At 43.1% G+C, this 26,818-nt stretch overlaps 1 long non-coding RNA gene across 4 annotated transcripts in view; it reads right to left on the bottom strand.

Annotated features, from left to right (window-relative positions):
- Positions 1-5,596: 5,596 nt before the first annotated feature.
- The window catches only part of LOC140638493 (uncharacterized), a 30,297-nt gene continuing 9,075 nt past the window's right edge, over positions 5,597-26,818 (bottom strand). For 3 of the 4 annotated variants that reach the window (XR_012035514.1, XR_012035513.1, XR_012035511.1), the window contains one exon: positions 9,409-11,835. This is a non-coding gene — a long non-coding RNA (uncharacterized lncRNA). Of the gene's footprint in view, positions 5,723-9,241; positions 9,322-9,408; positions 11,836-26,818 lie in introns of those variants that run through there. The other variant, XR_012035512.1, reaches the window with a different exon arrangement.

The following is a 26,818-nucleotide window of genomic DNA, read 5'->3' as shown; positions in this document are numbered from 1 at the left end:
GAACCAACAGATGAACATGAGTGTGTCTCGTGGAGGTCTGGGGAAGAGCATTCCAGGCACAAGGAGCCATAGCTGGGAAAGCCTCCAGGTAGGAAAGAGAATGGAGCCAGTGTGGCTGGGTCAGAGCACATAGGTCAGAAGCTAACTGGGGACGAGAACAGAGCTATGGGGAGAATCATGCAGTGCCTGTGCAGCTTCACCAAAGGATATGGATGGGAATGCACTCTGGAAGATTTGTTATGAGGGTGAAGTGAGATCCTATGTGTTCACCAGGCATGACCCGTTCTGTTAGCCCAGGAAACAGTCATACCTCCAATTTTACCAATTAATTTCATGCCATCCTACTATGCCTACAGGAGCCAGGAATCTAGTATTTCCATCTAGATTTTCCTTGCCATGGTCCAAAAATCCTGAAGATGTAGTTAGTCAAAAGGTAACTTCCGAACTCCAGATAGAGAGAAACCTGAGGCATCTGATCCAGTGACTGGCCACCCCACATGGGTCCCCCTCATCCCCAGGGCTGCCACAAGGTGTTGCTGCTGATAGCCAGTTCCATACAGCTGGGCTGTCTGCCTACTTTGTGAGGATGCCCACAGGGTCCAGTCCCTACAAAGAACACAGCAGTCCTCCTCTACACTTTAGCTCCTGGGTCCTGCTCTTTGAATTACATGCAAACACTCAAGACTTTCATCTTCCGTTCCCCTCTAGGGCCATTAGGACCCTATCTTACAGACCTGAGTTGGCACCACCCAATCTATTCCTAGTCTAGTGTAAATTGGGTAATGGTTAGGCCACCTCCTTTTATCTAAGATAATTTTAGTTCTGGAGTTTTGTTTTCTTTCTCTACCACTAGGCATTAGTTGGGAATATTCCATCTTCCAAATAGATCCCCAAACCCCATAAAGATATGGCTAGGAGAGGAATGAGTAATGAATGATTTGACTGTATTTATTAAGCTTTTATTCTATGCCTGGCCCTATGTTGAGGAACATGAATGCATATTTAAATAAATAAAAATAGTTTTAATCATCATCATCTCATCCCATTTGACAGATGAGGACATTGAGACACAGAAAGATTGTTACCCAATATCCTATGCAAATAAGTCAAAGAAACACGATCTGAAGATAAGCAATCTGACAAGAGAGCCCAAGCTTTTAAGCATTATGCTAAAAAAATAAAAAATAAAATAAAATAAAAAAGCATTATGCTAGTCTCTCTGGCCCACCTCCTACTAGAAAATTCTCTATGCAAATTGATGCACCTTTTCCCCAGCAATCCTTCTGGGCACCAGAGATCTTGAAACAGCAGGCTCGCTCAGGTCAGAAAAGGTCTGTTGAACCTTATTCCCAGAACAACTTGCAAAACAGAGGGTCGACACAAGTGACTGACCACGAGATAAAGCAATCTCAAGCATGTTTTCACCAAACATGCAACTTCAATTAATGAAAATCAATTTCTTGCAGTTTTCTGCTTTTTGAAGGCTCAGCTGAGACTGTCTATTATGACACTGAATCCTTGCACTATCCAGAAAAGACAGGTAACAGCTTTCTTGATGTCTGAACGATTCTGTTATAAAGGACTGGCCAATTTTAATTAATACAACTGAAAATTCGTTGCAATATCCTTGTGAATTTGAAGTTATAAAGACTGGCTGTGTGTCATAAGAACCGTGTCAAAAAAAAACATGTTTTTTTTTTCCTATTTCTTTGTGATAATCCCTAGTTTGGGAGAATGTCTGGGCTTACACTGTTCTCTGTTTGGAGTAATTTGATTATTGGACCCCCTCACCTCCAACCAGCCAGCTGAGCAGTGGTTCACTGTACACAGAGCATCTGCCACAACTAAGTTGTGCCACAGGAAGGGCAGACACACTGGATAAACCAGGCTAATTCCCCAATCTACTGAGCCTGCATTTTCTCTCTGTGAAACTGGATTAGTCATGTTTTCATTTTCTATATTTTATGATGCCTTGACACTTAGGGGGCCGTCTGGACCCAGGGAGGACTGCCCCTCCCAGGGTTAGCTATCCCCATAGACAGCAAACAATTTTCCTCTGAGCATGCCTTTGATAATATGAACCAACCAATCCCCAATTCACATCTCCCTGTCCATCTTCTTTTATCATATTCCCACCACCTGGGACACTATCCCTCTGCCTTATATCCCACCAGGACCAGGGATCAGACAGGTACCTAAGCCCACAGCCTTCCAAGGTTATTCAAACTAGCTAGTCCCATGTTTGCGCAGTGTACCAACCCTGTCTTGCCCATGAAAGCACAATAAATGCTTGGGCCAATACTCTCTGTTTGTTCCTCCTGCCTTCTGACTGACCCTGGTGCTTCTCCACACAGCCCTAAGTAGCAGGAGGGCATGCTCCTACTACTGGGAACTATAGGTAACAAACTATCTTTTCAATGGCAATTGTCCTCTTAACTGTTGATCTCTCCCAACTGGAATAAAACCAAAATCCCAGGCACATTTTTAAAAATAAATGAATATCACAATGCCAGCTTATGGTATTATTTGCTTCTGAGTAGCTAAAAGTGCCTAAATAAAGGGCATATCTCTTTAAAAGATGCTAATAAGGACAGGTAAGATGGTACAGGGGTAAAGTACTCTGGAAGGCAGCAGAAGATCGTAATTCTTACAACTCTGCCACTCATGGGCTGGGTCATCTTGGGTATGTCCCTCACCTCCAAGAAGGGAATCACAGTGTCTGCCCTACTCGTCCCACAGCGCTTCTGTGAGAACCACATGAGACCGAGATGTAAAAGTTCTTCATAACCTCAGAAACACCATCGGGACTCAAACTTCATTGGGTAGGAGCTCCCAGGAGGCAGTATGACGTGGTGCTTAGGGACTGGAGCTCTTAAGTCAGGCTACTTGGGTTCGAATAACTTCAGGCAACTTAATTCTTCTAAGCCTCAGTGGCCTAACTTGTAACATGGGTATAATAATAGTACCTTTCCCACAGACGTGATTTGTGGATAGGGTATGGTGAGGCATGTTCACCAGAAACAAAGAGCAGGATTCGGCTCACTGAAAAAAAAAAGATCCAGACCACACATCCCAGGAAGGCCAAACTAAAGATCCAGAGAAGCAATGTGCCCCCACTCTAGCCTTCTAGAATAAAGACTCCAGTAATTTGTACTAGTGTCCTCCAGCCATTGTCACCCCTGGAGCTCAGTCTCCACAGTATCTAATTCATGCTCAGTGCTCAGTAACCACGAAGCATGGATGGCACTGAGAAGCACAAGGTACTCAAGGTCTCACCTTCAGCCTCTTTCCTCACCAATGAGCAGAATCATGTGACCTGTCTACTGTCCTGGTAGTGACACCTTTTTCCAGAGCCTGTGATCCTAGAGACCTTCCCATCAGATGTCTGTTGGGTACATCAAACTCAACTTGTCCAAAACTGAATTTATTCCACCTCCCAAATAATTTTACTCTTACCTCTGGCCCCCTTTCTCATATCATCACCATTCACCCAGGTACCCAAGCCAAAAGCCTGAACGTGATCTCTGAGTCCTCCTCCTTCATACTCCACATTCAACCAATTGCCATGTTCTCTTTAACTTACTTCCTAAACCATGGGCTTAATTTGGGAACTCTCCTTTCTCATTTGGACTTGTCTACCTGATCCAATATGGCATCTGGAGATCCAGCCATCGCATACAAATCCCAGGCCAGCAACAGTAGGAATGGGCAAAAAAGGGTATGCCCCTTTCTCTGAGAAAATATCCATATACCCTTCTCTTTGCATTTCATTGGCCAAAGCTAAATCATAGGACCACAGCTAGTTTCATGACAAACTGGAAACGGGGGTTTTTGTTTTTGGGGTTTTTAGCAAGTCCATATTACACTAATTAAAATTGGATTTTGGCTTTTTTCCTTCCTCATTTATTCAGTCTTAAAGCCATTAAATGGAATCAAACAAGATCACCATCCATGACAGGGGACAGAGGCCAGCATGAGTTGTTGAAGCCTGAAACAGGCATATAACCTGAATGTAATCATGAGAAAACAACAGACAACCCCAAAATGAGAGACCTTATACAAAATAAATGGCCGGTACTCTTCAGAAGTACCAAGGTCAAGAAAGTAACAAGGAGACTAAAGAACTCATCCAGGATAACTAAATACTATACAGGACTCTGGCCTAGATCTTTTGTAAAAGACATTATTGGGACAGTCAGCAGAATTGAATGGGGTTGTAGATTAGATGGTGACAATGTATCAGTATGAATGTCCTGCGTTTGATGGTTGTATTATAATTATATAGGATAAGATCCTTTATTGAAGAAATACAAGTAAAGTACTGGAAAATGGTGGGCCTCATGTCAGAAACTTATTCACAAATGATAGGGGTTGAGAAATTATTTGTACTGCAGTAACTTTTTTATACATTTAAGATCTTTTCAAAAAAAAAAACGAAAGAATTAGGGCTTTATTTCAGAGAAGAAAAGGAAAAGGGAATATGGATGTTTGGATATGCAGATAACAGGCTCCATCACAGATGGTACTTGAATACTATATCTGAAGAGGTAATTCCAAGGAAGTAATATTTAAAGCCAAAGCTGAAGATAAAAAGAGAGCCATCTATATGAGAGCAGGGAGACAAACTTTTCAGGCAGCAGAAATAGTATGTGCAAGGCAGCTGAATTTGAGTTATAACCCCTGCATTGTAGTTGAAAATAACAAATAAATAGTAATGTGGTTGAAAATAAACTGTGATTGTTTCAGAAACATAGGTAAGGTCACACCAGTGAGAATGAGGAAAATTAACAAGACAGGAAACAAATGTTGGAGAGGATGTGGAGAAAGGGGAACCCTCTTGCACTGTTGGTGAGAATGTGAACTGGTGCAGCCACTTTGGAAAATTGTGTGGAGGTTCCTCAAAATTTTTAAAAATAGATCTGCCCTACAACCCAGCAATTGTACTGTTTGGGATTTATCCCAAAGATACAGATTCAGTGAAATGCCGGGACACCTACACCCCGATGTTTCTAGCAGCAATGTCCACAATAGCCAAACTGGAAGGGGCCTCGGTGTCCACCGAAAGATGAATGGATAAAGAAGCTGTGGTACATGTATACAATGGAATATTACTCAGCCATTAGAAACAACAAATACCCACCATTTGCTTCGACGTGGATGGAACCAGAGGGTATTATGCTGAGTGAAATAAGTCAATCGGAGAAGGACAAACATTATATGGTCTTGTTCATTTGGGTAATATAAAATATAGTGAAAGGGAATAAAGGGGAAAGGAGAGAAAATGAGTGGGAAAGATCAGAGAGGGAGACAGAACATGGGAGACTCCTAACTCTGGGAAACGAACTAGGGGTGGTGGAAAGGGAGGTGGGTGGTGGGTTGGGGTGACTGGGTGACGGGCACTGAGGGGGGCACTTGATGGGATGAGCACTGGGTTTTATACTATATGTTGGAAAATTGAATTCCAATAAAAAGAAATTTTAAAAAAAGAAAGAAATAGGTTAGGACCACCATAAGTAGACTCATGTATTAGTCAGCTACAGCCAAAATAATACTGCATAACAAACAGCTAAAAATTCTCAGCAAGTGTTTATTTCTCATTCATGCCTTTGTGGGTTATCTAGAGCAGCTTTGCTTGAGGCTGCTAGTTGGGAGTTATGCTGGAGTAACCCTGCTCCATGAGTCTCTCCTTTTTCCAAGGCCAATAACGAAGTAAGACATGTTCCTGTGGAGAAGGTAGAAGCACAAGAAGGCAAGCCTTATCATATGAGCACATTTCAGGCATTTGCTAGAGTTAGATCTGCTCACATCACATTGGCCAAAGAAAGTCATGATCAATTCAGCAAAGGATGGAGAAGTAACCTACAGTCACCATCAGGGCAAAGTTACATGGCCTCCCCCTACACCAGTGGGGTCAAGAGGTAGAGGATGAATATTTACTGAACAATAATCTAATCTACCATAAAGCACAAACACTTCACAAAAGAGCCACAGTTAGGAAAATCTTCTATCTAATTTATTTTACTAGTGGGTGAGGGGGCGGGTAGATGACAAGGCCTTTATAAGAATTTTGTATACCCATAGACACACTTATTTTTGGAGGCCTCACCAGACGGCATTACAAACATATTACAAATTTACCTACATCTTACTTTAAATGGATTTTTTGCCATCAAATATTTTTTGAGAAAATTTCTAAATTTTGCTTCTGAAATTATTTGGCAATAAGTGACTTAATTTTTGATTGGATATGATTTCTTGGCAATTTGCATATTCAGAAGCTCTTGAAAGTGGGAAATGTTAATCTACCAGCGTTTTCAGATGTAATGAAATCTCTATGAACACTAAATTTAACAATTAGCAATATTGACAAAGTAGCACAGTTTGCAGTAAATTTTTTAAAATATTCATTAACTTCAACTCTGCTGTTTTCTTTCTGCATTTTGGAGCCAATAATTTTTGGGGGGAGGAGTCACAAACATTTTGGCAGACCCCTGAAAAACTCATAAATCCCAGTAAGACCCTGACTCTAAACAGATTAACAACATATATTTTGTGTGGAATCAGAGCTAATTGGGATTGGCAATGAAATACATACCCTCCAACTCCAAACTCCTTGCCACAGAAAAGTAAGAGCTGCTAACTGCAATAGAGCCCAACCCATCCAGAAGCCTCTCTGCCTGTGCAGGAGGGTGAATGGTTTGGGTTTGCTGATCTCAGAGCCCTTTATCACATTCACAATGCCATTCACACTGTATCCACTCCATTTGTAAGCCACATAAAAATGTCATCTTCCAATCTTGGCTCATTTCATCTTATATAAAAAGTCTCCCTTCCCAATGCCTTCATATCATTTCCCTGTTGTGATTAAAAAAACAAAGGTAATAAAAGTTGGCCTACCGGTTGGTCCTCCAAGGACCACGATGTGATTGAAGGAGCAATAATTTACCACAATGCCCCAAGGAAAGTGTGCTCGATAATGTAACAGAGCTCAAGTTAATAGTGGCGGAGCTAGTTTCACGGATACCACACCATAGACTGCTCACTTTCAATTAGTTATGCACATATTAAAGGGGGACAACATATATTTGCAGCAAACATTTATATGGACATGAGATGTCACAAAAATTTAGCTCTCTGCCTCTTCTGGCAATTAGGTAACATGGGAACAATCACTAACCATGGAAAAGATCCTTGAAAAGTAATGAAAGCCAATCTCTGGGGTTGTCCTGCTTCAAGTGTCTGCTCCATGCCAAGCACTTTGCATGTGTAAATGGGATGATGTAAGTTCCAAATGAAGTCACATTTTTGTTCCCTACAGTCCCCATCCCCTAGTTCAGCACATGGTATGTGTCAGCCACTCAAGTTGTAGTTGGGTGAACAATTGAAAGATTTGCTTCAACCACGTAAGACTCTAATGCGGGTTAGGCCACCCATTTACCAACATTCCACTTATAAGAAGGGGCAAGGTGGGAAAAAGAAAAAAAAACAACACCTGACTAGCAGCAGCCCTATTCTCAAATAAAACTTTGTTTCTGAACTAGATGCCAATCTTACCACGGAGAGAAAGAGGTTCATCAGTGGAAACTCAGCATGCTCACTCTCTTCACAAATCCTAACAGTCCACTTCCCAGGTGCCAGGATCAAACCAGTTCTATCATGCTATTTTCTATCTTGCAATGGTTTGTCTCTAGGCCCTTCTTAGAAAGTTTTATTTATTTACTTATTTTGAGAGAAAGAAAGTGCATGAGCAGGTGAGAGGGAGAGGGAGGGGGTAAAGAGAATATTAAGCGGGCTCCATGCCCAGTGCAGAGCCCCACACAGGGCTCAATCTCATGACCCTGAGGTCATGGCCTGAGTTAAAATCAAGATTTGAACGTTTAACTGACTGAGTCACACAGGTGCCCCTGTCTCTAAGCCCTTCTTTCCTCAAGACTAGGACTTTATGATCCCAAGCAAATATCCCAACTGTACACATTCCTAAAAACAGTAAGTCACATATTTACCCATGCATTCAACAAATTATTTAGTGGATGCCCACTCCAGGCCAGTTGCTAGGTCAGGTGCTGGTGATGCTGCAGCAAGCAATACACACATTTGGTCCCCTGCCCTTGTGGAGCTCACAGTTCAGTGCAGGAATGAGACTTTAGTCAAATAAACACAGTAATGGATGTATAATCAGAAACCCAAGTAATTGCTCTGTAGAGAAGGGATATGATTTGATAACAGGGAGTTGTAGAAGACTTCCAAAGATAGTGTCTAGGTTCTGAAGAATGAATAGGAGTTAAATGAGCAGTTAATGTGGATTAAGGTGGTTCCACAAAACAGAAGCATGTTCAAGGGTCCTGCGGCAGTGTGTCAAACCAAAGGAGTGAGGAGAAGCAGGATATGAGGCTAGAGAGATAAACAAGGACCAAACATACAGGAGCTTGTAACCATGTTGAGGATTTTTACCCCAAAATAACACAAAGCCATCAGAGGGTAGCAAGGTGTGATTTGCCAAAACTTCCAATTAGCTATGTCCTTCTCTGCACTCATGTTTCAGGTAAAAGGAGCTAAGGAGTCAAAACATGAGGTGATGCAACTTCAGTTTAAATGATTTCCATGATCTACCTCAGGTCAGTCTATTTTTGGACCTATCTCATACATATTAATTGCTCCTACTGATCATTCATTGTGTGCCTGGCATGTGATGATGCACACTTTATACACATTATCACATTTAATCCTCACAGGATTAAATCCTATCACCATCCTCATTTTACAGATGAGGAAACTGAGGCTCACAGGTCAATAATTTGTCCCAAATGGCATAGCTAAAAAAGGGAGGAGCCAGGACTCACTCAAATGCATAGGATTCTTTCTCTAATAAGCAAAATGGGTGAAGAGGAGTGGGTGATAGAGGTTTCCAGTTATAGAATGAATAAGTCACAGAGATGAGATATGCAACATAGGGAATATAGTCAATGGTACTTGTGTGGCATGGCGATAGATGTGAGTTACACTTGTGGTGAGCACAGCATAACATACAGAGAACTTGAATCTGACTACACCTAAAACTAATGTAACATTGTGTATCAACCATACTTCAATTAAAAAAAAAACATTAAAAACAGAAACTCTGCTCCTGCAGACTCCTTAAACATCAAAGGACGTCTGGTAAGAGGAAGAGATGTTGCAGCAAGTCACAGCAGGAAATAACATCTTTTTCAGACAGAGGAACAGCGTGGAAGAATGAACCTACCTGGTGCACCCATAAACATGGCAGGGGAAGAGGTCAGAGAAAGTGGAGACCTGTTCAGGTGGGCCAGGCAATGGTTGGTCCTGCATGTGCATTAAATAAAGCCTCAGTGACACGGGAGTTAGGCACAGTAAGGCAGTCACAAACACACACGTTTATATAAAACCACATTTTCGAGGTGTGGCTTGCTGGCAGATCACAGCAAGATGCTTTATTAAGCCTCTGCCTGCACTTGGGAGCTTAAAAATGAGGCACTGTAGTCAATCGACTTTGATTTGGGAAAGAGACAGACACAAAGGGAGAGACACTTCACCTGCTTTTTAATATATGGGATCAGAGTAGAGAGCTGGCCGGCAGTGTCCAGTATCCTAAATCAGTGACAGGGACTACCATCAGCAGTGGCAAGGGAGACGATGGAACAAACAGGACACCAGCTGGAATAACAAGTAACACCTTCAACAAGCCGGAAGAGTCATTTCTCTTCTTCTTCATTGACTCTGAGCCCTGGAGAAATGCCACAGCAATTTATGGAAAGAACAGTTAAAGGTAGACAGTGCCTAGATATTATTTCTGCCAGCTCATGTTAGTTCGTTTGGTAAACATTTTGCATTTGCACGTTGACGTAGTTTAATAATAACTGTCGATGCCAATGATAAATGCCATCGTGATGGCACAAATACCCTTCTGGGCTTGGGGAGGTGGCGAAGTAGGGGCTGACTTCCACATCTCCTGTCCTTTCGGTTGTTATTAATAACAATGATGGTAATTCACATTTGTGCAGCTTTCTGATTTCAGAGAGCTTCGTTAGGGCATTCCAAGAGCCCCTACCTACTTTACTGCATCTCTTCTTCCCTCCACAGTATCCAGTATCTGTTCTGGCCCCCTCTGGAACTGAAAGTTTGACCATGTCAGAAAAGGCCATCTAACTAGCGGGATTTGCATAAAACAGGAACAACTACCTAAAATGGCTACAGAATACAGGCAGGTACATAAACAAAGAGGGAGGAATGAAGAGTAATAGGGAGTGCATGCCCCTTTGAAAGGTGGGTCAGCTGCTTCTTGGCTTGTACCTGCCAGCTGTTTCCACTCCCAATGCAGACAGGTCTTCCATATACTAAGAGAAACTAAAAGGTCAATACTATATAAATTTCCCAATTATTAAATGATTATAAATGGATTTTTTAAAACATCGTACCAAACAAAATACAGCTGAGGGCCAGAAATGGCCCTTAAGACCTCAGCTTGTGACCAGAGAAGTTCATTAAGTTGGAACTTTATGGAGTTGACAAAAGGGTTGATCGTGATAGACCAAGCCACATTTAAAAGCATAACTCTTTATAGTTTCACATGTATTGGGATTCACTTGGTTGCCATTAACAGGAATCCAACTCAAATGGACTTAAGCAACAACTGGGATTTAATAAAATGATAGTTAAAAGCGAAGTTAACCAACCAAACCATGGGGCAGGAAGAAAAAATGTGGACTTCAGGCACAGCTGGAACCAGGGCCCTAGAGCTCACCAGGGCTCATATGACTCTGTCTTGCATGTCTGTTTCCCTCAGTACATCAGATTCAACTCTCCCACTGCAAAGTGACCTCCTCTCCAACCACCAAAGTTCCCAAGATTGACATCATGGGCCTCTCATCCTCAAGGAAGTGTGGATTAATATTCTGTCCTACACACAACTTCCCCCCACCAAGGAAAGACTTGTGACTGTACCAGCATAGTGCAAGTGCCCATACTGCTCAATCACCAGTGGCCAAAAAGACAGGTATCATAATGGGCCAGCTTCATTGAGATGCCCTCCCCTGAAGAAGGCAACTCTGGCCAGGAGGTTACCATGGGAGAATATAGCAGCCACCACCACAGTCTCACAGAGGGCAAAGCTGTTGCAGGAGAGCAGTGCGGTCCTACACATACTTGGGTCCAGAGACCTACCACTAGTTCATTCTACATCACAGTGACATGGATGGAGAGTGACTATGGTGGTCACCCCACAGGGCTGCAGAGCTCATTCCCCAGCTGCCAGGAGGTTGGTTCCTGATGGCTCGCTGCTGAGTCTTCCTCAGAAACCACCCCTTGGCCAAAGGGAGCTGCCTCATCCAAGGGGGAAGTCCCCATCTAATGACTAATTAGTTGGGCACAAGGTTGAAGGCCTTTCCCAGCTTCAGAGCTCCAAGTGGGATCAGTTGAGGTTTCCACGGCCACCTCATCCCAGTCCAGCTTCTCTCTTCACTTCATCCTGCTTCCCTCACTCCTTCATAGGATGTCTCCTCAGTAAACTTCCTGCAGGCATATCTCCACTTCAGAGTTTCACTCCAAAGAACACAACCTAGTAGCTGATATCAAGAAGGATCCTAAGAACCGGATTCTAAAATATGCTCTGGAGTGGGCTCACCCACTGCTTGCTGGCAGGCAGAGCCCCATGGTTGGGGGAAGGTGGAACAGTCATCTTTTTGGAATGCTGTGGCAGTACAATTGTTAGCCTTCCTACTAGAGATGACCTGGGGTAGGGTTCCAGTGGGAGGGTGGGTGTGACAGCTCAGGAGTTTGAGAGGCTCAGGAGAGGTCATATCAGCTCTGGGACTGAAATACCTGGAAACAGAAAGAAAACAGATTCAACTCCAAATTCTTAAAAGAGGACCTGCCCAAAGAATGGGGCTCAGTCATTCATGCTGAGTTATAGTCTCCCTTTTCAGGTTCAGTCTTCTTGCTTACAAAAAGGTTGTTTATTCATAAAATTCCCTAAGTCTAAAGATGGTAGGTTTGATGAAGACATGAATCAGATGGACAAACAGACTTGATAGACAGTAATACTCCTCACTTCCCCATCTCAATGGGACAGCCAGAGGGAGGGCAAGACCCATCAATACCTCCCATAGGCCCCAACAGAGAGAGTATGGCACCCACAAAATAGCTCTAATCATGCCATGATTAGCGGATGCCCCCAGACAGGCAAAAGGATCAGACCAGAGAATGCCTCTGCCAAACCTGGGGTGAAGTGAGCATTACTCACTCCTGCCCAGGGCAGGCCAGAAGAGGCCTGGGGCCCCGGCCATGAGCCTACAAGCCCTGTTGGCCCACTACCCACCCAAAACCCTTCTGTGGACCCCCAACAATACTCAGAAGACACAGTTGAATGTCTCCACTGATTACAAGGCACTCTCTCATCCATCATCGCCCAAGATCTTCACAAGAGCTACATGAGGCATACCGGTGACTTCCCCCATTTTACTAATGAGGAGCCTAAGGCTCTGGTAACTCAGTGGCTTGCTCCAGGTCATGTAGCTGGAAAAGACAAGCAGGATTTTGAGCCCTAGCCTCTGGCTTTCATTCTTCTGCTCTTGAATGTATCCAAAGCCCACATGGTTGGAGAATATGTATATGGGAGAAAAGCCAGATGCAGGGAAGCATTCAAGTTCCTATCTCCACCCAGTGGGTCCCTACTGGACTCCTTATGTCTTCACCCAATCCAGCTTTTACACCCCACTCCCACCCCAACCCTAGGCCTTACCCGGGCCCTTCCAGCCCACAAACATACACCCAACTTCTTCCTCACACATCCAACCCCTAGAGTTCCTTCCTTGAGGCTCCATTGGAAGCTTACCTCTGCCCCAGTGGTCCTCCCAGATTCCTGCCTCCCTCCATGAGTTTGGCCTCTGATTCCTCACAACCTAGGCTCTCAGGCTTAGATCAAACAACCTCTACAAAGCCCATAATCCTTGGGTGGATATTTTAAGGAGCTTTCCTCAGACTTCATTAAGGCATAAAAGCTCCTGGCAAGACTGGCAATTCCTTGCACAGGGGGCAGGGCTGTGTTATAGATCTGTGGTATGGACGGAATATGCCCCCTCCCCAAAATTCATATGTTGAAGCCTTAACCCCCAATGTTATATTAGGAGATGAGGCTGCTGGAGATTAGGAATAGATGAGATCATAAGGGAAAGGGCTCTCATGATGGGATTAATAACCTTGTAAGAAAAGGAAGAGATCTCTCTCTCTCTCTCTCTTTCTCTCTCTTTCAGCCATGTGAAGACACAGCAACCAGATGGACATCTGCAAGCCAAGAAGAGTTCTCACTAGGAACCAAATTGGCCAGCACCTAGATCTTGGACTTCCAGACTGTAGAACCATAAGAAATCAACATTTGTTGTTTAAGCTACCAGGTCGATAGTATTCTGTTAGGGCAGCCCCATCAGGCTAAGACAGGCTGCTTTCACTCTTTGAATGATGCCCAGTATAGTGCACAGCCAATCTAGACTTTGTTCAACACCACACCCTTGTACTGCCTGTGGGAGTCTCAGGCCAGAGAGATGCAGATTGCGGATGGTGGAGTAAGAGGAGGAAGGATCAAACAAAAGCTGTCTAGATACAGCCTCCTGGCAAAGGCCCTGAAAGCCCTGAGAGCAGTTGGCCACGCCTCTCTGGCACACTCTGCACCTGCTCCCATCCCGCCAACTCCAAACCCAACAACCACCCAACTCTCCACTCGCTCTTCCTTCAGACACTATCGAGGTGGGAACTACTTCCCTCGCACGCCCAGAAGAGCCAGATGGCACCTGCCAGCAGCCCAGTAACCAGACTTCACCAACCTAGATCCCAAGGGCTGTCTGATCTCAGCCCAATACACAAATCAGATCCTCAAGAGAGAGAAAAATTGAGCTTCCTTGCCAGTTGGCCATATGGTAGCCCCTGGATGTTCAAATGTCCTAGAACATGGGAAAGAGCTGTGATCAGGCCTTGTGAAGACACAGGCCAGCTCTCTCTGTTCCATCCACATTTCCCATAACAAGCCAGAGAAGGACCCTTGCAGGTCTGAGGGAAGAGGCTAAGGAAAGAAATTAATGAGAAAGCAGGCGTGAGGAGACCAATATGAAAAATATATGTTCATTATCACTCATATGTCTCGTGCTTTGGTAACCTTGTTTCAAGAAAGTAAATAATTTGGCCTACTCCCTAATCTTTCTGGATTTGCATGGGGTCTTTTTTTTTTTTGTAAATTTATTTTTTATTGGTGTTCAATTTGCCAACATATAGAATAACACCCAGTGCTCATCCCATCAAGTGCCTCCCTCAGTACCCATCACCCAGTCACCCCCACCCCCCGCCCCCCTTCCGTTCCCCCACCTCTAGTTCGTTTCCCAGAGTTAGGAGTCTCTCATGTTCTGTCTCCCTTTCTGATATTTCACATGGGGTCTTTTTAAGAGTAGTTCACCTGGATATGAAAGTCAGCTCTGTATCCATGGAGCTGTGGCCATATTTATTCAGTTGGAGATTTGCACAGCAAGGGAGTTTATGTTTCTGGGAGAAACAGCAATTTGGTAGTGGAACCCCAAATTTGGCTCCACAAATGTCACCTTATTTAACTTTTTTTATTCTGGTCAAATGTAATTTTTTTAAAGATTTTATTTATTTATTCATTAAAGACACAGAGAGAGAGAGAGAGGGAGAGGCAGAGACATAGGCAGAGGGAGAAGCAGGCTCCATGCAGGGAGCCCAATGTGGGACTCAATCCCAAGACTCCGGGATCATGCCCCGAGTGGAAGGCAGACTCTCAACTGCTGAGCAACCCAGACGTCCCTCAAATGTAATTTTTATATTGAAATACATTGATATATAACATTGTCTAAGTTTAGGTATACAAAGCATTGATTTGATACACTAGAAGTTATAATGCTTACACCTCCATTACATTATGTAACTCCTCACAATTTGCTTGACCTTTCTCAGGATACATGCTAAAGTGAGGCTGTTGGTTCATTCTTAAATCCCACCACCCACCCTTTTTTTGAGCAAATACCATGCCAGTACTCTGCCAGGTGAAAGTTCATATGAAGATGGTAAGGTCAACACTCCAGGTCAATGGTAAGCTTCAGATAACTCAGGAGATGGTGAAATCAATATCCTCTCAATCAGGATGCAGATCTTTAGTGAGAATGTGTTATGCTCAGAACTCTTTGCTTTGACATGGGTGTTTAAACCAATTCTCTTGACTGGTGGTGATGACTGGTTATTCAACAAAACATTGCCTGCAACAATGATTATCTATAGTGGGCTCAGCAGGTCAGTCCTTGGTCAACCAACAGCAAGTGAGTAATTAGTGTAGGCTGCAGGAAAAAGAAACACTAACTTATCCTTGAAAATTCCATGCCTGTGTAGGACAAAAAGAAGCCAGTGCTTGAGGAGGTGGTTCTTAGCAACAGAGCTATTCAGGTAAATCTTGGGGAATGAGACTGAGAAAGATAAAGAAATGTCTCTTTTCCCAGGCTGATACAGAAAGGTCCTCCTCGATGCTACCTGGAGACACAAGCACTAGTAGACAACCAAGGGTACCTGGACTACCAGTGATGGACATGGAATTCCATTTAGGATATGTCCAATGCCCCCATTTTTTAGACTTCCTGTTGCCAGCATCAGTTGACATTTAGGGTTTGAAAACTGATGTACAGTTAAGGAAGCCTTTAATAGATCAGTGACCAAAAAAAAAAAAAAGATCAGTGACCAGATCTGTCCAGCTGCGTGGTTCCCAAGCAGTTACAAATTCAGATTTGGATGACCAACTACCATTAGGGCCGGCATTCAGAGTTAAGCAGGTGTGTGACTGCTTGAGCACCCACTGAGACTAAAGGCCCACGGCAGTGATCCTGCGGGCAGGTGTCTCCCAGAGTAACGGTGCTTCTTCCTTGGCTCCATTCTCTCCATGCCTTCCTATCACTACACTCATCTGAGATGCACCCAGTTAGTTTGATCCTGCTGATCAGACTAGTGCCAACCTATCTCCAGCCTCACTGCCTGCCATCCCCATTGGATGTGGAAGGAAGAGACACTGTCTGTGACAGTGCATCTCAGTGGCATGGACAATGTGGGCTTTGGAGACATGTCTAGGGCTATATCCCAGCTATCAGTCTGTGCATTTTTATAAGTTAACCTCCCTGGATCTAAGTTTCCTTATCTGTAAAACAGAACTTCAGTGGCAAGGAGCAGTGAGGAGCTCCCCCAAGCCTCTTGAGTCAGGGCATTAATCCACTCACAAGGGCTCTATCCTCATGAACTCATCTCTTCCCAGAGATCTCACCTCCCAAAACCATCACAACATATGAGGGAGGGGAGGAGACGCAAACATTCAGTCAACAGGAGCAGACAAGGCTTGGAAGACGGGGCCCAGGTGGCAACAAAGTAGTGGCAGAGGGAATACAGTGCAGGGTTGGGGATGGGGGGAGGACAGACAGTCCTGGCTTCATGTTCCTACTCGACCACTTACTGTCCATGGGATCTCTAGTGAGCCCCTCAACCTCTCTGAGCCTCCACTTCCTCAACTGCAAAATGGAGATAGTAACTCAGTGTCTGTGAAGATATGATGAGGTTTCTGCTTGTGGCACAAACCCAGGGACACATTCAGAGTAAATTCAGAGCTCTTTCCTTGCTATAAAAACTGACCTTTTAGAAAAAAAAAAAAAGAAAGAAAATGGGCTTGCCTAGCCATTACAGACTACTGCTTTTCTCATAACCTGACATGATACAGAGACATCTGATGAAGAAGCCAGCGGGCACTGAAATATCAATTGTAAGATAATTAGTAATCACTGCAAGTCCAGCCTTTTCCCAAGGAAGCCCCTGCATGGCCATTCCGGGCCTCCAAGCCAGGGTCCCAGAGCACAGCCTTCTGCTTTGGCTGATGCTGGGGCTCTGTCTCCTGGGGAAAGGAGTTTGATACAAGAAAGAACTTTCATTATCTTTGCCTGGGAGCACCAGCAACTGCCTACAAAGAACAGAGCTAGGAATGAAGGGTGGTGAGAAATTATTGCATTTCCTCCCTGGTGGTTAGTCCATATAGAAATGCATAGTTTCAGAGAAGTGTGTCTTTGCCTATTCCCTCTATTTCCATGATCTCAGAGATGAACAGGTGACTAACCCATCCAAGAGCCAGCCCCTGTCACACATGGAGGGGCACAGGCTATGTTGGACCACATTCAAATGCAGGACCGTGTTTCCACCAGGCCCCTTACAAGCAGGAGAAGCTGAGGGCTTAGATGAGTCCATTGGGAGTCGGAGTGTTCCTCCCAACACCTCACAATCTTGCAGCTCTGCAAGTCTATGATTCTTTGAATCTGGAATTCAGTGTAGCACATTTGTTCACTTACTTAGTATTTATTAAGCACTTATAATGTGCCAGGATCAGGCTGAGCAGAGAGGACTCAGAAGTGACAAAGAGGGCAGCCTGGGTAGCTCAGTGGTTTAGTGGCACCTTCAGCCCAGGGCCTGATCCTGGAGACCTGGGATTGAGTCCCATGTCAGGCTCCCTGCATGGAGCCTGCTTCTCCCTCTGCCTGTGTCTCTGTCTCTGTCTCTCTCTCTCTCTCTTTCCCTGTGTGTGTGTGTGTCTCATGAATAAATAAAAAAATAAAATCTTAAAAAAAAAAAAAGAAGTGACAAAGAAAGCACGATCCTTGCCCTCAAAGAACTTGTTCTAATACGGGGGTTCTCAAACTTAGCACTAATCACATTTTAGGTCAGATCATCCTTTGTGGGGGTTCCTGCGCACTATAGGATAGTGACTGGCATCTCTGGCCTCTACTCACTAAATACCAATAGCACCCCCAGTGGTGACAACCAAAAATGTCCCTAAACATTGCCAAAAGCCCCCTGTGGGTCATAGTCCCCACTGCCTCCCCACAGTTAAGAATCACTGTTTTGATAGTATAGACAAAAGACTGAAAGCTTTGGAGCTATATGGACCTGGGTTCTCCCGCCTTATTTGCTGTGTGACCTAAGAGGGATTACTTACTTCTGGGAAACACAGTTTCTTTATTTGCAAATTATGGGTAGTCAGCAAACTTTTACAAGGTTGTTAGAGATAAAAATGTAAAAATACGCAGCAGATGTTGTCAATAGGCACCCAAAAGCCATCTTGTCCACCCTAATTCTTCTTGTTAATTAAAAGAACTCCACCCAGTTCAGTTCAGAGAGTCTTCTCTCAGGAATGGTGGATTAGTCCCTTGTGGGTGGGAATGGAATCCAGAGCTAGCTGCTAAGACAGAAGGGGCATCTGAGGGAGGGGGGCCCCTGGGAAAGATCTTCCCCTTCTGGTAAGAGATGGGTTGATAAGGAGTGCTGTGATTTTAAAATATGTACACAAGTTCTCCAATGCACCTCCCTTCAAAAGATGATATCTAACTCCCCTCTTCCTGAGTGTGGGCTATGTTTAGTGGCTCACTTGCAATGAACACAACATGGCAGAGGTGACAATGTGTGACTTCCAAGATTAGACCATGAGAGCCACTGCAGCTTCCTCCTTGTGCTCTCTCGATCGCTCACTCTGGGGTACATGGCTGCCACACTGTGAGGAGCCAGCGCTCACATGCTCTGTGGAGAGGCCCACATACAGAGGAGAGAGGTCTGCAGTGGACAGCTAGCACCAACTTGCCAGCCATGTGTGTGAGGCGTCTTGGAGCATATCCTCCCGCCCCAGTCAAGCCTTCTGAAGACTGCGGCCCTGGCCAACAACTTGACTGAACCCTCACAAGACACCCAGAACAAGAACCACCCGGCTAAACTGCTTCTGAGTCCTGATTGCCACAGATATTGAATGTCTGTTCTTTTAAGAACAGCTGGATTTTGGAGTAATTTGTTAATGCAGCAATCTGATTGCTTCTCCTTGCCTCCACTCACTCAATCACCTCCCTATCCTGCCCGTTGACCTCACTGGATGAAGACATGAGGTGAGCACCACAGCAGCCATCTTAAGGCCTCAAGAGGAAGGCCAGGAGTCTCAGGGATGCTAACCAGAGCCACAGAAACAACCCCAAGCGCCCCATTTCCAGACATCTTGTGATAGAAGAAAAACAACACTGTGCCTTAAACCATAGTTTCCTGGAACCTGTAGCCTCGTGCCTCAAGTACAGAAAGTTCTAGGGAGACAGCCATTACCTATGATGCTCTGTTTGCTCTAACTTCCCAAGGCTCCTCTCATGAATTCCAATCTTTCTCATCTCCACATCAGGTGCACCCCTTATCTGGAGAAGCTGGCGGTGATGAGGGGTGGAGGGCACAGAACTGGGCAGCTTTGACCTTGTCACCTTTCACCCTTTTTTCTGAGAGGTGACATTTCCAGCAGGGCCAGATTCCCATGCTCTTACTCATCTTGGGCTGCTACAATAAAAATACCACAGAATGGCTCAAACAACAGAGGTCTGTTTCCTCGCAGCTCTGAAGGCTGGAAGTCCAAGATCAGGGCACCAGCATGGCCAGCTTCTGTGGAGAGCTCTCTTCCTGGCTTACAGATGGCCATCTTCTCACTGTACCCTCACATGGTAGAGAAAGAGAGGGTTCTGGTCTCTCTTACTATTATAAGGGCACTAATCCCCTCATGGCCTCATCTAAATCTAATTATTTCCCAAAGGTTTCACCTCCAAATACCTTTATGCTAGGGGTCAGGGCTTCGAGGGGACACAATTCAGTCCATGGCATGTGCCAAATCCCAGAAACTTCAATTCTCTATTCTGTGACCCAGAGAGGAAAACAACACAGTGTTCCCCTTTCCCGTCTATCGTCTTAATATAGACAGGGCTCTGTAGAGCTGATTCAAAAATTTAAAGGTATATTTCTTTAAAAGAGGTACAAGACATCAAGTAGTCAGGCAAAAAGCAAAAAAAGCAAAATTAAACCATTATGTCCAAGTCCAAAAGACCCAGAGCAGGGGGTAGGGGGGTGGATAATGGCAGAGTTAAAGTGGTCTCCATATTCATTATTGCAAATTTAATTTAATTTTGTTTAAATTCAATTAACATATAGAGTATTTGTTTCAGAGGTAGAGGTCAGTGATTCATCAGTCTTATATAATACCCACTGCTCATCATGCCCTCCTTAATACCCATCACCCAGTTACTCCATCTCCCCACCCTACGCCTCCAGCAACCCTCAGTTTGTTTCCTATGATTATGAGTCCCTGATGGTTTGTCTCCCTCTGATTTCATCTTATCTTATGTTCCCTTCCCCTCCCCTATGCTCCTCTGTTTTGTTTCCTAAATTTTACATATGGATGAAATCATAAGATAACTGTCTTTCTCTGATTTACTTATTTCCCTTCTAATTTAATAACAGGCCTCCTCCTACTAATTAATCAGGCTTGGGCTCTGGGGCCCATGGGTAGCCACCCACTCACTGGTGGTGACCGTGGCTTACTTCACCTCTAGGTGCCTTGGTTTCTTTACCTGTAATGCAGATCTACATTCAAGGAGGTAATGTATATGAACGGCTTAGGATGGCATCTGGAAGATGGCATTTAATCACATGTTGGCAATTTATGATTATTGCTGCCATGTTCACTATCTTTTCCTAAGGAAAGGGGGAGGTCAGTGACCCCCCCAAAGAGCAGCCCAAAGAACTGGCATAAAGTAGCAGAAAAGGGTAAGTGTCATGCAGCTCTAGATGCTGGACATCTAACCTCCTTGATACCTGCTTGCTCAGTTGCCCACCTACAAAAGTACAGTCAGATTTCCATCTCAGAGGATCACAAAGAACGTGTGAGAAGCTTGAAACAGTGTCCCGAACACATGTACTGCTACCTTTCCAGGCTCTGATGCTGCCTGGGAAGAGGAGATGCAGTTTCAGATACAAAAATGGATTATGTCTAGGCTTTCAAGGACAGGAAAGACTGTCTTCAGTAAACATGTGAAAAATCTGCCTAAGAAATAAAACTAAGTCAAGACTTTAAAAGCAAGATATTAAGTTGGCTCTTGCCAGGAATGGTTCTGCTGACCAATACTGGGAGCCCTACTATGGCAAACACTGCAAGGGAACACACAAGAACTACATGCCCCTTCTTCCATATAAATCAAATTCCAACTTCCTTAAGAAACGGGCTCTCTGTGTTTCAAAAGAAGGAAGGCCCTCCCCAGTTTCAGGAGTTGAATCTCAATCAGTTTTAGTCATGGCCTGTAGGCTAAACCTGGACAGCCATCTGCTTTTCTGTGGTCCAGGAGCTGAAAATGACTTGTACATTTTTGAGCAGTTGGAAAAGATCAAAAGTATAATATTTCCTAAAATTTAAAAGTTAAATTTAAAAGTCATATATATATGTATTTTATATATATACATATATATATATATTAAATTCAAGTCTCAGTGTCCATAAATAGGCTTGTTCACTTATGTACTATATATGGCTGCTTTTGAATTACAACAGCAGAGCTGAGTAGTTACTACAAGCTGTGGCTGCAAGGCTAAAATATTTACTATCTGGTTCTTCACAGGAAAAGATCTCCGGTTCAAGCCAGAGTTTTTATTTTTATTTATTTTTTTTTCCTGATTTTTTTTTTTATTGGTGTTCAATTTACTAACATACAGAATAACACCCAGTGCCCGTCACCCATTCACTCCCACCCCCCGCCCTCCTCCCCTTCTACCACCCCTAGTTCGTTTCCCAGAGTTAGCAGTCTTTACGTTCTGTCTCCCTTTCTGATATTTCCCACACATTTCTTCTCCCTTCCCTTATTTTCCCTTTCACTATTATTTATATTCCCCAAATGAATGAGAACATATAATGTTTGTCCTTCTCCGACTGACTTACTTCACTCAGCATAATACCCTCCAGTTCCATCCACGTTGAAGCAAATGGTGGGTATTTGTCATTTCTAATAGCTGAGTAATATTCCATTGTATACATAAACCACATCTTCTTTATCCATTCATCTTTCGTTGGACACCGAGGCTCCTTCCACAGTTTGGCTATAGTGGCCATTGCTGCTAGAAACATCGGGGTGCAGGTGTCCCGGCGTTTCATTGCATTTGTATCTTTGGGGTAAATCCCCAACAGTGCAATTGCTGGGTCGTAGGGCAGGTATATTTTTAACTCTTTGAGGAACCTCCACACAGTTTTCCAGAGTGGCTGCACCAGTTCACATTCCCACCAACAGTGTAAGAGGGTTCCCTTTTCTCCGCATCCTCTCCAACATTTGTTGTTTCCTGCCTTGTTAATTTTCCCCATTCTCACTGGTGTGAGGTGGTATCTCATTGTAGTTTTGATTTGTATTTCCCTGATGGCAAGTGATGCAGAGCATTTTCTCATATGCATGTTGGCCATGTCTATGTCTTCCTCTGTGAGATTTCTGTTCATGTCTTTTGCCCATTTCATGATTGGATTGTTTGTTTCTTTGGTGTTGAGTTTAATAAGTTCTTTATAGATCTTGGAAACTAGCCCTTTATCTGATAGGTCATTTGCAAATATCTTCTCCCATTCTGTAGGTTGTCTTTGAGTTTTGTTGACTGTATCCTTTGCTGTGCAAAAGCTTCTTATCTTGATGAAGTCCCAATAGTTCATTTTTGCTTTTGTTTCTTTTGCCTTTGTGGATGTATCTTGCAAGAAGTTACTATGGCCGAGTTCAAAAAGGGTGTTGCCTGTGTTCTTCTCTAGGATTTTGATGGAATCTTGTCTCACATTTAGATCTTTCATCCATTTTGAGTTTATCTTTGTGTATGGTGCAAGAGAGTGGTCTAGTTTCATTCTTCTGCATGTGGATGTCCAATTTTCCCAGCACCATTTATTGAAGAGACTGTCTTTCTTCCAATGGATAGTCTTTCCTCCTTTATCGAATATTAGTTGCCCATAAAGTTCAGGGTCCACTTCTGGATTCTCTATTCTGTTCCACTGATCTATGTGTCTGTTTTTGTGCCAGTACCACACTGTCTTGATGACCACAGCTTTGTAGTACAACCTGAAATCTGGCATTGTGATGCCCCCAGATATGGTTTTCTTTTTTAAAATTCCCCTGGCTATTCGGGGTCTTTTCTGATTCCACACAAATCTTAAAATAATTTGTTCTAACTCTCTGAAGAAAGTCCATGGTATTTTGATAGGGATTGCATTAAACGTGTATATTGCCCTGGGTAACATTGACATTTTCACAATATTAATTCTGCCAATCCATGAGCATGGAATATTTTTCCATCTCTTTGTGTCTTCCTCAATTTCTTTCAGAAGTGTTCTATAGTTTTTAGGGTATAGATCCTTTACATCTTTGGTGAGGTTTATTCCTAGGTATCTTATGCTTTTGGGTGCAATTGTAAATGGGATTGACTCCTTAATTTCTCTTTCTTCAGTCTCATTGTTAGTGTATAGAAATGCCACTGACTTCTGGGCATTGATTTTGTATCCTGCCACGCTACCGAATTGCTGTATGAGTTCTAGCAATCTTGGGGTGGAGACTTTTGGGTTTTCTATGTAGAGTATCATGTCATCGGCGAAGAGAGAGAGTTTGACTTCTTCTTTGCCAATTTGAATGCCTTTAATGTCTTTTTGTTGTCTGATTGCTGAGGCTAGGACTTCCAGTACTATGTTGAATAGCAGTGGTGAGAGTGGACATCCCTGTCTTGTTCCTGATCTTAGGGGAAAGGCTCCCAGTGCTTCCCCATTGAGAATGATATTTGCTGTGGGCTTTTCATAGATGGCTTTTAAGATGTCGAGGAATGTTCCCTCTATCCCTACACTCTGAAGAGTTTTAATCAGGAATGGATGCTGTATTTTGTCAAATGCTTTCTCTGCATCCAATGAGAGGATCATATGGTTCTTGGTTTTTCTCTTGCTGATATGATGAATCACATTGTTTTACGGGTGTTGAACCAGCCTTGTGTCCCAGGGATAAATCCTACTTGGTCATGGTGAATAATTTTCTTAATGTACTGTTGGATCCTATTGGCCAGTATCTTGTTGAGAATTTTTGCATCCATGTTCATCAGGGATATTGGTCTGTAATTCTCCTTTTTGGCGGGGTCTTTGTCTGGCTTTGGAATTAAGGTGATGCTGGCTTCATAGAACGAATTTGGAAGTACTCCATCTCTTTCTATCTTTCCAAACAGCTTTAGGAGAATAGGTATGATTTCTTCTTTAAACGTTTGATAAAATTCTCCTGGGAAGCCATCTGGCCCTGGACTCTTGTGTCTTGGGAGGTTTTTGATGACTGCTTCAATTTCCTCCCTGGTTATTGGCCTGTTCAGGTTTTCTATTTCTTCCTGTTCCAGTTTTGGTAGTTTGTGGCTTTCCGGGAATGCGTCCATTTCTTCTAGATTGCCTAATTTATTGGCGTATAGCTGTTCATAATATGTTTTTAAAATCGTTTGTATTTCCTTGGTGTTGGTAGTGATCTCTCCTTTCTCATTCATGATTTTATTAATTTGAGTCTTCTCTCTCTTCTTTTTAATGAGGCTGGCTAATGGTTTATCTATCTTATTAATTCTTTCAAAGAACCAACTCCTGGTTCTGTTGATCTGTTCCACAGTTCTTCTGGTCTCGATTTCGTTGAGTTCTGCTCGAATCTTTATTAACTCCCTTCTTCTCTTGGGTGTAGGATCTATTTGCTGTTTTTTCTCTAGCTCCTTTATGTGTAAGGTTAGCTTTTGTATTTGAGTTCTTTCCAGTTTTTGAATGGATGCTTGTATTGCGATGTATTTCCCCCTTAGGACTGCTTTTGCTGCATCCCAAAGATTTTGAACGGTTGTATCTTCATTCTCATTAGTTTCCATGAATCTTTTTAATTCTTCCTTAATTTCCTGGTTGACCCTTTTATCTTTTAGCAGGATGGTCCTTAACCTCCATGTGTTTGAGGTCCTTCCAAACTTCTTGTTGTGATTTAGTTCTAATTTCAAGGCATTATGGTCCGAGAATATGCAGGGGACAATCCCAATCTTTTGGTATCGGTTCAGACCCGATTTGTGACCCAATATGTGGTCTATTCTGGAGAAAGTTCCATGTGCGCTTGAGAAGAATGTGTATTCAGTTGAGTTTGGATGTAAAGTTCTGTAGATATCTGTGAAATCCATCTGGTCCAGTGTATCATTTAAAGCTCTCGTTTCTTTGGAGATGTTTTGCTTAGAAGACCTATCGAGTATAGAAAGAGCTAGATTGAAGTCACCAAGTATAAGTGTATTATTATCTAAGTATTTCTTCACTTTGGTTAATAATTGATTTATATATTTGGCAGCTCCCACATTCGGAGCATATATATTGAGGATTGTTAAGTCCTCTTGTTGAATAGATCCTTTAAGTATGATATAGTGTCCCTCTTCATCTCTCACTACAGTCTTTGGGGTAAATTTTAGTTTATCTGATATAAGGATGGCTACCCCTGCTTTCTTTTGAGGACCATTCGAATGGTAAATGGTTCTCCAACCTTTTATTTTCAGGCTGTAGGTGTCCTTCTGTCTAAAATGAGTCTCTTGTAGACAGCAAATAGATGGGTCCTGCTTTTTTATCCAGTCTGAAACCCTGCGCCTTTTGATGGGGTCATTAAGCCCGTTCACATTCAGAGTTACTATTGAGAGATATGAGTTTAGTGTCATCATGATATCTATTCAGTCTTTGTTTTTGTGGACTGTTCCACTGAACTTCTTCTTAAAGGGGAATTTTAAGAGTCCCCCTTAAAATTTCTTGCAGAGCTGGTTTGGAGGTCACATATTCTTTTAGTTGCTGCCTGTCTTGGAAGCTCTTTATCTCTCCTTCCATTTTGAATGAGAGCCTTGCTGGATAAAGTATTCTTGGTTGCATGTTCTTCTCATTTAGGACCCTGAATATATCCTGCCAGCCCTTTCTGGCCTGCCAGGTCTCTGTGGAGAGGTCTGCTGTTACCCTAATACTCCTCCCCATAAAAGTCAGGGATTTCTTGTCTCTTGCTGCTTTAAGGATCTTCTCCTTATCTTTGGAATTTGCAAGCTTCACAATTAAATGTCGAGGTGTTGAACGGTTTTTATTGATTTTAGGGGGGGATCTCTCTATTTCCTGGATCTGAATGCCTGTTTCCCTTCCCAGATTAGGAAAGTTTTCAGCTAGAATTTGTTCAAATACATATTCTGGCCCTCTGTCCCTTTCGGCGCCCTCGGGAACCCCAATTAAACGTAGGTTTTTCTTCCTCAGGCTGTCGTTTGTTTCCCTTAATCTATCTTCATGGTCTTTTAATTGTTTGTCTCTTTTTTCCTCAGTTTCCCTCTTTGCTATCAACTTGTCTTCTAGGTCACTCACTCGTTCTTCCACCTCGTTAACCCTCGTCGTTAGGACTTCTAGTTTGGATTGCATCTCATTCAATTGATTTTTAATTTCTGCCTGATTAGCTCTAAATTCTGCAGTCATGAAGTCTCTTGAGTCCTTTATACTTTTTTCTAGAGCCACCAGTAGCTGTATAATAGTGCTTCTGAATTGGCTTTCTGACATTGAATTGTAATCCAGATTTTGTAACTCTGTGGGAGAGAGGACTGTTTCTGATTCTTTCTTTTGAGGTGAGGTTTTCCTTCTAGTCATTTTGCTCAGTGCAGAGTGGCCAAAAGCAAGTTGTATTGGGAAAAAGAGAAAAAGAGAGGAGAGAAAGAAGGAAAGAAAAGAGAGAAAAAAAAGGGAAGAAAAAGAAAAAAAAAACGAAAAAAAAAAAAAGAGAAAGAAAAAGAAAGGAGAAAAAAAAGGGGGTGGGGTAGGAAACAAATCAAAAAGCAAAACAAAACAAAAACAAAAACAAAAACAAACAAAAAAAGAACCACCGGGGAGTATCTTCTGATTCTGTGTTCTTTAAGTCCCTTGGCTTCTCCTGGAAGTTGTCCG

The sequence above is a fragment of the Canis lupus genome, chromosome 8 (assembly GCF_048164855.1).
Source record: "Canis lupus baileyi chromosome 8, mCanLup2.hap1, whole genome shotgun sequence".
Taxonomy (NCBI): Eukaryota; Metazoa; Chordata; class Mammalia; order Carnivora; family Canidae; genus Canis; species Canis lupus.
This window is presented reverse-complemented; position numbering and strand designations above follow the sequence as displayed.